Source organism: Balaenoptera borealis, assembly GCF_965194805.1.
Source record: "Balaenoptera borealis genome assembly, contig: HAP1_SCAFFOLD_785, whole genome shotgun sequence".
NCBI classification, from domain to species: Eukaryota; Metazoa; Chordata; class Mammalia; order Artiodactyla; family Balaenopteridae; genus Balaenoptera; species Balaenoptera borealis.
Window position 1 is genome coordinate 259,637 of NW_028123416.1, and position 12,196 is coordinate 271,832.

Below are 12,196 nucleotides of genomic sequence, written 5' to 3' on the forward strand. Positions count from 1 at the left end.
GTTTAAACTAGCTTAGGGCTGATCTCATAGGAGGTACAGGTCACACACATGGGTCTCTCATCTTTGGACACCCACATCAGGAAACTGAACAAAATCTTTGTCATTAAACATTTCAACAGGCAAAACAGAAATGTTCCCAATTTCTCTGGCCAGCTGATGGTCAGGATCCACGGGCGAGCCACGGACTTCTTAGAGTGCAGCCCAGTCTGCTGCCAGGACAGACAAGAAGTGGCCTGATTCCAGCCTCCCAGGCTTCCAGAAGGAGGCGGCCACACTGGAAGCCCAGGCAGGACAGTCCTGCATGGTCCGGGCCGGGAGATCCGGTCTGTCCATTCCGCTGGCCGATTCCGGGCTGCGCGCTCAGGGCCGCTGAGAGCCCTGCACTCAGGTCCTGCTTCCCTGCAGCGTGTGCGTGTGCGTGCGTGTGTGCGTGCGTGTGCTTGTGCGCGTGTGTGTAGAGGGGGCGATGGCTGACGGCTCCTATGGCTCCCGGTCAGGTGACCTCATGCCCTGGGGCTGACACTCAGCAGGGCGCCGCGCTGTCTTCCAGGGGAGGCACGGGGAGAGGTTGGGGCACACAAGCCGTTGGAGAGGAGAACCCACCGCGGAACTCCTTGCACGCTGGCTCGCCCCACCCGGGGACCTGCCTGCCCATCGTGGGCCCCATGCCACCTCCCAGCCCCCCACCCCCGAGGGCAGGGCGCCTGCTCTTTCAAAAGCACAGGGTCTCACATGAAGGAGACCCAGTGGGGGCAGTCACCCCCCCGCTCCTGATGCTGAGTTTGGGAGAATGCACCCCCTTGACTGGGCGATGGGCCCCTGTGAGGAAAGAGGTGGCAGCCCCATCCAAGTCGGGGCCTGGCTGAGAGATGGGAACACAGGAGCCAAGTGCAGGGCCTGGAGGCCGGGCCAACAGGAGGGACACCCCAGGCCCTGGCCGGGCTCTCCCATTGTGACATTGTAGCTTACAGGGGACCTGGGGCAGGTGACTGAATGTAATGGGGGCCTAAGCTGGACCCTGAATGGGGCTTAAAGGAGGTGTGAAGGATGTTACTGAGACAGTGACAGTCATTGGAGGACAGACTCTGTGTCAGGACATCCTGCTCCATCCATTTAAATCCCTGAGATCTGTGACCTTTACGTGGCTACGCAGGATTGTTAGAGCAGGTGCGTGCAGACAGATCTGGGGCACAATTCAGTCTGCAGCCAACTTGCAAGTGGTTCCAGCAAACACACAGGTGTGCACACAGGCAAGCACAGCACACAAACATACGCACGTGCACAGCACAAATACATTCACACACTAGCATGTGAACACACATGCATGCATATGCCCATGCACACACTAACGCGTGCAAGTGCACATACCTATGCACATGTATGCAAACAGGCACATGCACACGCACAGCACACACACAGGGAATAAAGTGAATCCGTAAAGCATTAATTCCTGAACACAGTGAAGCTGACATGTATTCTTCCCTTTTTCTTAGCTTTGATGTTTTTCACAATAAAAAGTTTAAGAAAAAAGTTAATGGCAAATGACTTTTGATTCATAGGACTTTCTGACATTATTCCACAAATATTATGACAGTAGAAATGAATGTAGATATTACATGTGTCCACTAATGGATGAATGGAGAAGAAAAACACGGTCCATCAATACAAGGGAATGTTATTCAGCCTAAAAAGGAAGGCAATTCTGACACAGGCTGCAGCAGGGATGAACCTTGAGGGCATTATGCTCAGTGATGTAAGCTAGACACAAAAAAACAAACAGTGCTTGATCCACTCATACAAGGCCCCTAGAGCAGTCGGAAGCATAGAGACAGAAAGTAGGATGTTGAGTGCCAGGGGCTGAGGGAGGGACAATGGGGAGTGAGCGTTTAATGGGGACTGTTTCAATTTTGCAAGATGAAAAAGTTCTGGAGGAAGATGGCGGTCAAGTTTGCACAACAGTGGGAATTACTTCTTGACCCTGAAATGTGCACTTAAAAATGGTTAAGATAGTAAAGTTTATGTTATGTGTATTTGACCACAATTTTTAAAACTTTTTTAAAAACAACAGGAAATAGTCCATGAATACCACAAGATGAACAACTTCACTAACAACAGAGGGATTAAAGCCATAAGAAAAATACTGTGCATACACCTACCAGAATGGCAGACATGAAAGACACAGTATCAAATATCAGCAGGATGTGGAGCAATGGAAAGCCTGGTACGCAGCGGGGGGTGCAACCACTTCTGAAACAATCGGGCCTCAGATAGCAAAGTCCGTGCACACAGACCCACAGTGCTCCTCCCAGTTGAACACAAACCCACCAGCCCTGCACCGGGACACACGGACATGGACTCTGCAGCCACAGGAGCCAAACCTGAAAGAACCTGAAGGCCAACACAGGCGGATGCAGAAATGAACCATGCACGCTCCTATGAAGGAATATTCCACAGCAATGGAGTACATTTTGTTTAAAGTTAGTAAAACTATAAAAATTATTTTTTAAAAAAGACTATATTCACAAGATGAAAGAATCTCACGGACACAATGCTGAGCCATCAAGAGCAATAAAGCAGCAAGCATGGTACACCCACTTACAGACTTTGGAACTAGGCAAAGCTGGGCTGCCTTATTTAGGGATGCGTGCCCGGGCGTAAACTATGAGGACAAGTCACTGACACAAAATCAGGAGAACAGCTACCTCATGGTGGGGAGGAGGCTGGGACGAGGGAAGGGCACTCCTGGGTGTCCACTCATCATGTTCTGTTTCTTGATCTTTATGATTATTCTTTACATGTATATAACCTAATCCTTAATATGTACTTACAGCTCATCATTTTTGTTTATTAAAAAGGGGGTCCCCCAACAAAGTAGAAGGAGACCTGCTTCTCCCAGGGAAGAAAAGGAATAGTTTCTACCAGTGAAATCTCGATACCATGGCTGCTTCAACCATCAAGCCTGACAACAGCTCCCGTGAGAGGGGCACCGGGGCCACAACACTCAGAAGGAGGCTCTGGGACCTCAGTCCTGGGTCACTGTCTCTGAGGAGCCCACGGCACCTGGTCAAAGTTCTCAGTCATTCTGTGCATGACCCTTTTGCCTTGGTTGCTCTGGCACAGCTCGGCCGGCACCATCACTGGGAGAGAAAGAAGAAACGTGCAGAAGAGGGAACCGGGCTTCAAGCTGACCCACCTCTTTCTACAGAGACGATGCCACGGTCCCTAAGAGAGGACAGCAAGGCCACGGAGTTATTTGTAGTGAGGTGGATGGACCTAGAGTCTGTTATACAGAGTGAAGTAAGTCAGAAAGAGAAAAACAAATACCATATGCTAACACAAATATATGGAATCTAAAAAAAAAAAGGTTCTGAAGAACCTAGGGGCAGGACAGGAATAAAGATGCAGACGTAGAGAATGGACACGGGGAGGGGGAAGGGTAAGCTGGGATGAAGTGAGAGAGTGGCATGGACATATATACACTACCAAATGTAAAACAGCTAGCTAGTGGGAAGCAGCCGCATAGCACAGGGAGATCAGCTCGGTGATTTGTGACCACCTAGAGGGGTGGGATAGGGAGGGTGGGAGGGAGACGCAAGAGGGAGGGGATATGGGGATATATGTATACGTATAGCTGATTCACTTTGTTATAAAGCAGAAACTAACACACCATTGTAAAGCAATTATACCCCAATAAAGATGTTTAAAAAAAAAGAAAAAAAAAGATGAGGTGAGAGGGACTTCCCTGGTGGTCCAGTGGTTAGGACTTCACCTTCCTGTGCAGGGTGTGCAGGTTCATTCCCTGGTCAGGGAGCTAACATCCCACATGCCTCCCGGCCAAACAACCAAAACATAAAGCAGAAGCAATACTGTAACAAATTCAGTAAAGACTTTAAAAAATAGTCCACATCAAAAAAAACGACATGAGAAAGGGAATTCCCTGGCGGTCCAGTGGTTAGGACTTGGCGCTTTCACTGCCATGGACTTCCAGGATTGATCCCTAAGATCTCGCAACTAAGGTCTCACAAGCAGCGTAACGCAGCCCAAAAAAAAACAAACAAACAAAAAAAGATGACACGAGAAAATACTCTGCACTGTTCAACAACAGCAAGACAAAAACACCAGAAAACATACCACATGTGGGCCTCTAGATCCACAAGATACTTTACATTTTGCTGGTGGGAGTGCAGAATGGTGCAACTCTTCAGGAAACTAGCAGGAACTCCTGGTCAATCCTATCGAATATAAACCCAAGAGTGTGGTGAGCATCAGGGTATGTTCACTGGGGTGTTTGCAGCAACCTCACCCAGAACAGTAAAGACATGGAAACACTCACAAAGATGGCCGGTGGGAGAATGGAAAAGGGAAGGAGGCTGCGTGGGGTTCTGGCCACACAGGGTCACACAGCAATCAGAATGAACGAAGGGCTTCCCTGGTGGTGCAGTGACTGACTCCGTGATCCCAATGCAGGGGGGCCGGGTTCAATCCCTGGTCAGGGAACTAGATCCCCCATGCCACAACTGAGAGTTCTCATGCTGCAATTAAAGATCCCGCGTGCCACAACTAGGACCCAGCACAGCATACATACATACATACATACATACATACATACATACATACATACATAAATAAATAAATAAATAAATAAATAAATTTTTAAAAAGACAGAGGCTTTGTTTTTGTTGTTTTTTTTTTTGCCATGCTGCCACACGGTATGCAGGATCTTAGTTCTCCCACCAGGGATCAAACCTGCGGCCCCCCCACAGAGGAAGCCTGGAGTCCTAAACACTGGACCACCAGGGAATTCCCGAGAGGCCTGCTTTTATTTCTTTCACATAAAATGTTTTTCAATATGGTTCCAAACAAACTGTCATCTAAACCATATTTTTTATTATACTTGTCAGGTCCAAATGGGGGATACTGAAAAAAAAAAGGATTTCAAAATGTAGGTTTTGCAGCTCTTATGTCTTTTTTGGCCTACTGCTAAACAAAAATGTTTCAGCCTTCACCTTTAATTATGCTGAAAACACATGCTAATTCTGCAGTCTACAAGAAATTAAAAATTTCATAATTGATTAGCTTATCAGGGGACCCATATTTTTTCTCTTTCCTTCTCTCTCTCTCCCTCTTTTTCCGTCTTTCTTTCTTTCTCTCTCTTTCCCCCTCTCCCTCTCCCTTCCCTCCCTTTTTCTTTTTTTTTTAACATTTTGGTAGAAAATACATGAGTTCTAGAGCCACAGAAGCCTAGATGTTAATCTTGGTTTGGATTCTCAGCACCATATTTATCGTTTTTCCTTTGGTGAGTTAATTAACCCCTCTGAAGTTCAGTTCCTTCAGTTATAAAATGGAAACAGTGACACATAACTTACAAAGTTTTGGGGGTGGACTGAATGAGTCAATACATGTAAATGCCCATGGTAGACACTTAATACTAATGCCATTTCCCCTCCATTTATGTCACAATCTAGTTTGGAGATAATTATTTTTAAGTATTATTTATCCAACTATACAGGTAACAATAATTAAGCCTGAACTCCAGACCCAATACCAAGAAAAAAAAAGAGTCATCATTTTCTTTTTTTTTTAATTAATTTTTTTTATTTGTTTGTTTGTTTATTTATTTATTTATTTTTGGCTGTGTTGGGTCTTCGTTTCTGTGCGAGGGCTTTCTCTAGTTGTGGCGAGCAGGGGCCACTTCATCGCGGTGCGCGGGCCTCTCACTATCGCAGCCTCTCTTGTTGCGGAGCACAGGCTCCAGACGCGCAGGCTCAGTAGCTGTGACTCACGGGCCTAGTTGCTCCGCGGCATGTGGGATCATCCCAGACCAGGGCTCGAACCCGTGTCCCCTGCATTGGCAGGCAGATTCTCAACCACTGCGCCACCAGGGAAGCCCCCATCATTTTCTTTAAGAGAATTTAAGATATGGGGTGAAGGTCAAAGTGGCTGTGGCATTCATATATGTATATATATATATATATATATATATATATGAGGGAGAGAGAGAGAGAGAGAGAGAGACAGACAGAGATGAAGAGAGACAGAAAGCGTATGAGAGGGAAAGAGAGCTGCCAAAGCTGGACTTCAGTCCTTCCAGATCAGAGCTTCACAACTTGCTCTGCCCTTACAAACTGGCGGGAGCACATAGGAGTGGAGGTGTGCGGATGCCAGTATGGCCAGTGACAAAGGGCTGAATTGCCCCGGACCTGGGGAATTTCAGTTTCCACTTTGATCTTACACCAGTCTTTTCATCTTATGTGGAGACAAGGGGTATAAAGAATTCCCTAAATGTCAGGACAATGTAGAATCGGATACTGGGCTCCTTCTGTCACCAGATACTCCACCTTAAATGCCAGCCAATTATAAGCTTGGGCTTCTTCCTGAATAAAGTGGTGCCACATAAAAGTCTCAGACAAGACAACTCCATAGAAACCAACCTCTGTATCACCACTTCAAGCTCTCCTCAGGATTTAGAACCTTATTTCCAAGTTTGGGAGATTACGACTTGGAAAAAGTGATCCTAAATATCTCTATGGTAACAGAAAAAAAGTTCAATATCACTATGTAAACACTGGAAGCACTCCAATTAGAACTTAATTGTTTAGCTTCTGTCATACTCCAAAATCACGGTCCCCTAGATACATTACCTACCCAGTAAGGACAAGCTTGTGCAGTTGTTGATGTATTAGTCAGGGTTCTCCAGAGAAACAGAACCAATGTAGATAGATAGGTAGATGCATACATGCATACATAAATACACAGATACAGATATACAGATGATACATACATACATACATAGATGATAGATACATACATACAGATAATAGATCTTACATACATACATATAGATACACACATACATACATACATATTAATACATATATACATACACAGCTTATACACACATACATACATATGATAGATAATGGTGATGATAGATAGATAGATAGATAGATAGATAGATAGATAGATAGACAGACAGATAGACAGACAGGCATTGGTTCATGCAATTATGGAGGCTGGAGCCCTAAAATCTGCCATTTGCAAGCTGGAAAACTGTTTCAGTTCCAGGAGAGAACGAGGGGAGCCAAATGTGTAAGTCCTAGTCTGAATATGGAGGTCCAAGAACCAGGAGTACTAATGTCTGGGAGCAGGAGAGAGAAAGGATTTTCCGTTTCTCTCCTGTTTTGTTCTTCGAGGCCTACATCAATTGACAGTGACCACACACACGGGTGTTTTTGATCATCATTACTCAGTCAGCTAATTCAATGCTACTTTCTCCTGGAAACATGCTCACACCACACCAAAAAATAGTCTTTTACCATCTATCAGGGCCTCCTTCAGCCCAATCAATTTGACACATAAGATTAACAGTCACAACTGGCAATAAATACTGTTTCTATGTGAATCAGACAAGACGAATCGTGTCTACTTTACATGTTTGAAAAGAGATGAAAAGTCTCCATGAGATAAATAAATGTCAAACATTTTATTGTATGGACCTACTCCCAGGGCTAGGAGCTTGGTTTAAGAGGATGTGGAAAATGTATTTAGAGTTGTTCTTTTCTTCTTATTTATTCTCATTCAAATCGAAATACTTACCTCCCTTTGCTGACCTCTGACTCTCAGCAACTAACCTGATTCTTCTCTCCACAGACACCAACTAAAACTTTACTGTGTGAAACGTCCTGGGAAGTTTGATGTGGGGGAAATAAAGGAATTCAGAGGATGCCATCCCACAATATGCTGCTCTGGCACGATGCTTACTTTGAGCTGAAGCTGCTTGAGGACAGACTGATGCAGGGAACTCACCCTGACTAAAAATAAAGTATACATTTCCCCTTTTGCAAAGAAATTTATAAGCATAGGAGAAAATTGTGTTGTAAAGATGCCTCCATACCACGAAGAGAGATACATCTGCCAAGAAGTCTGCTTTTAAGTGATGACTGAGATCCATCACTCTGGGATAATGACAAGTCTTAGCACACTGTCAACTACTAGGAGCCTCCGAGAACACAGATGACAGCTTGGACAATCACACAGGTTTGAGAGTTTACCATGAACTAGGGCAGGTTGAACAATAAGCTCTGTCTCCTCCACAAGGCCACTCCTTCAAGACAGGAAGGTGGGTTTTACCTACTGCACAGACTAACACAGAGCGTCAAGGAAAATGAAGAAACAGAGGATTGTGTACCAAAGAAAAGAAAGATCAGGATAAAAGTCCAGACACAGACCTTAAAAAAATGGAGATCGGTGATTTACCTGATAGTGTTCCAAATGATGGTCATAAAGATGCTCACTGAGGTCAGGAGAACAATGTGTGAACAAAGTGAGAATTTCAACAAAGAGATAGAAAATATAAGAAAGTACCAAACAAAAACTACAGAGCTATAGAACGCAATAACTGTACTGAAAAATTCAGTAAAGAGGTTCAACAACAGACTAGATGAAGCATAAGAAAAAATCAGTGAACTCAAAGTCAGGGCAGTGGATTATACTCAATTAGAGGTGCAAAATATATGAAAGAGTGAAGCTAGCTAGAGGGACATACAGCCATCATCAGGTGGAGCAATAATCACATTATACAGGTTCCAGAGGGGAACAGAGGGAGAAGAGGGCAGAAAGTTTTTTTTTTTAATTGGCTGAAAACTTACCTAACCTGGAGAAAAAAGGGATATCTAGATCCAGGAAGCCCAGATAGTTCCAAATAAGATGAATCCAAAGAGACCCACACTGAAGCAAATTATAATTAAATTGTCAAAATTTAAAAGCAACAAGAGAAGAGCAAGATGTTATGTACATGGGAACCCCCATAAGACAATCAGCAGATTACTCAGCAGAAAGTTTGAAGGCCTGAAAGGAGTGGCATGATATAGTCAAAGTGATGAAAGAAAAAAACCCTGCCAACCAAGAATACTCCACCCAGAAAAGTAGTCCTTCAGCTTAGAAACAGAAGTAAGAGCTTTGGAGACAAGCAAAATATAAAAGAGCTCATCAGCACCAGAGAAGTTTTACAAAAATTCTTAAAGAAAATGCTTCAAGCCAAAACAAAAGGTGCTAATTAGTAACAGAAAAACATAAAAATATAAATCTCACCAGCAAAGGAAAATGTATAAATTCAGAATACTCTAATGTTATAATGCTGGTGGCTAAATCACCTATAAATCTAGCGTGGAGGCTGTAGACAAAAGTGATAAGATTAACTATAATTGCATAAACTACTAGTGAATATACATGATGAAAGATGTAAATTCTGATATAAAAAACATAAAATGTAGGAGAGAGAATAAAAAAGGAGAGCTCTAGTATGCATTCGAATTTAGGAAGTTGTCAGTTTAAAATAGAGTGTTGTAAGTTATTTTATACAAGCCTGATAGGAACCATGAAGCAAAAACTTATAATCGATACACAGAAGAGAAAGAGAAAGAACTCAAAGCATATCACTACAGAAAAATCATCAAATCACAACAGAAGAGAATAAGGAAGATAGAAACACGGGAATTCCCTGGCAGTCCAGTGGTTAGGACTTGGCATTTTCACTGCCGAGGGCGCAGGTTCAATCCCTGCTTGGGGAACTAAGATCCCGCAAGCCAGGCGGTGCAGCCAATAGATAGATAGATACATAGATGGATAGATAGATAGATAGACAGATAGATAGATAAAAAAAGAAAGAAAGAAACAAAGGCAGTACAAAAGAGCCAGAAAGCAGTGAATGAAATGGCCATATAAGTTTTTACCTGTCAATAATTACTTTAAATTTACTTGGGCTAAATTCTCATGCAAAGATACTGAGTGGCAGAATGGATTAAAAACAAGACCTGGCTATACACTGCCAATAAAAGTCTCACTTCAGCTCTAAAGACACAAACAAACTGAAAGTGAAGGAATTTCCATTTGCATTTCCTTTTGTGCAAATGGAAACCAAAAGAAAGCAGGGGTAGCCATGTTTATTTCAGGCCAAAAAAAAGCTTTACGCCTAAAACTATAATAAGAGACTGTTCAGCCTATAATGAAAAAAGGCTCAACCCAAAAAGATGATATAACATTTGTAAATACTTAGGCACCCAACATAGGATATTAAGCAAATATTAACAGACCTCAAAAGAGAAATTGGCAGCAACACAATAACAGTAGGGAACTTCAATACCCCACCTTCAAGAATGGACAGATCATCTAGACAGAAAATCAATTTAAAAAGCAATGCTCTTAAACTACACGTGAAACCAGATGGACGTAACAGACCCTTACAGAACACTGCACCCCAAAACCGCAGGATGTGCTTTCTTCTCAGGCACACAAAGAACATTCTCCAAGATGAATAACCATATGTTAGACTACAAAACAAGTCCTAATAAACTTAAGAAGACTGAAATGACATCAAGCATTTTTTTCTGACCACAATGTACAAAACTAGAAATCAACTAGAAAGAGAAAAGTAGAAAATTCATAAATATTCGAGATTAAAACACATGCTATTGAACAACACCAGTGGGTCAAAGAAGACAGCAAAAGAGAGATTATAAAATATCTACAGACAAATAAAAATGGGAATTCAGTATACCAAAACTTGTGGGACACAGCAAAAGCAGTTCTAAGAGGAAAGTTTATAACAATAAATACCTACTTTAAGAAACAAGAAAGATCTTCAAGAAACAAACTAATTTTACACATCAAGGCCTAGAAAGAGAAGAGCAAACTAAGCCCAAAATTAGTAAAAGGAAGGAAGTAACAAAGATTTGAGTGGAAATAAATGAAATCGAGATAAAAAGACAATGAAATTAAACGCTGTATTTTTGGAAAAGGTAATGAAGATAGACAAACCTTTAGGTAGACCCACCAAGAGTGAGGACTCAAAATAAATAAAGTAGACATAAAAGGGGAGACACTACAACTGATATCACAGATATACAAAAGATCATGAGAGGTTACTATCAACAATAACTCACCAACAGAGCGGATACCCTAGAAAAAGTAATTGACAAACTCCTTGACTTTCGGCCCAACCCAGATTGGTTCATGAAGGAATAGAAAATCTGAAAAGACCAATAATGAGTGAAGAGATTGAATCAGTGATCAAAAACCTTAAAACAAATAAAATTTTATGACCAGATGGCTTCACTAATGAATTCTACCTGACAGTTAAAAAAGAATTAATACCAATTTTTCACAAACTCTTCTAAAAACTAGAAGAGGGAATGATTTCTACTAATTTTATGAGGGCAGCATTATTCTGACACCAAAACCACAAAGGACACTACTTGAGAAAAAAAGAGTACAGACCAACAAAGCTGATGAATATGGATGCATGAATTCTCAGCTAACTGAATTCACCAAGTCATTGCATGGACCATCCACCATGATCACGTGGGATTTATTCCAGGGACGGTGATTCCATATGATCATCTCAATAGATGCAGAAACAGCATTTGACAAAACTCAACATCCACTCAGGGTAAACTCTCTTTTAAAAATGGGAACAGAGAGGGAGTTCCCTGGTGGCCTAGTGGTTAGGATTCCGGGCTTTCACTGCCAGGGCCTGGGGTTGGGGAACTGAGATCCCACAAGCTGCACAGCATGGCCAAAAAATAAAAATAAATAAATAAATATTTTTAAAAATGGGTACAGAGAGAATATTTCACAACATAACCAAGGCACATTTGATAAACTCAAAGCTAATATCATACTCCACAGCTAAAAGCTAAAAGTGTTTCTCCTAAGATGAGGAACAAGACAAGGATTCCCAGTCTCACCACTTTTATTTGACAGGGCACCAGATGTTTCAGTCAGAGCAATTAGGCAAGAAAATAAACAAAATATATCCAAATCAGAAAGGAAAAAGAAAGACTGTCTCTGTTTGCAGAAGCCATGATATTATTTATAGAAAACCCTGAAGGCCCCATCAAAAAGTTGTGAAAACTAATAAACAATTTCAGGGAACTTGCAGAATACAAAATTAATATACAAAAGTCAATTGTACTTTTATACATTTACAACAAACTTTTAGAACTAAAAATTAAGAAAACAATGCTTTTGGGGCTTCCCTGGTAGCTCAGTGGTTAAGAATCCTCCTGCCAATGCAGGGGACATGGGTTCTAGCCCTGGTCTGGGAAGATCCCACATCCCGCAGAGCAACTAAGTCCGTGTGCCTAGAGCCCGTGCTCTGCAACAAGAGAAGCCACCACAATGAGAAGCCCGTGCACCG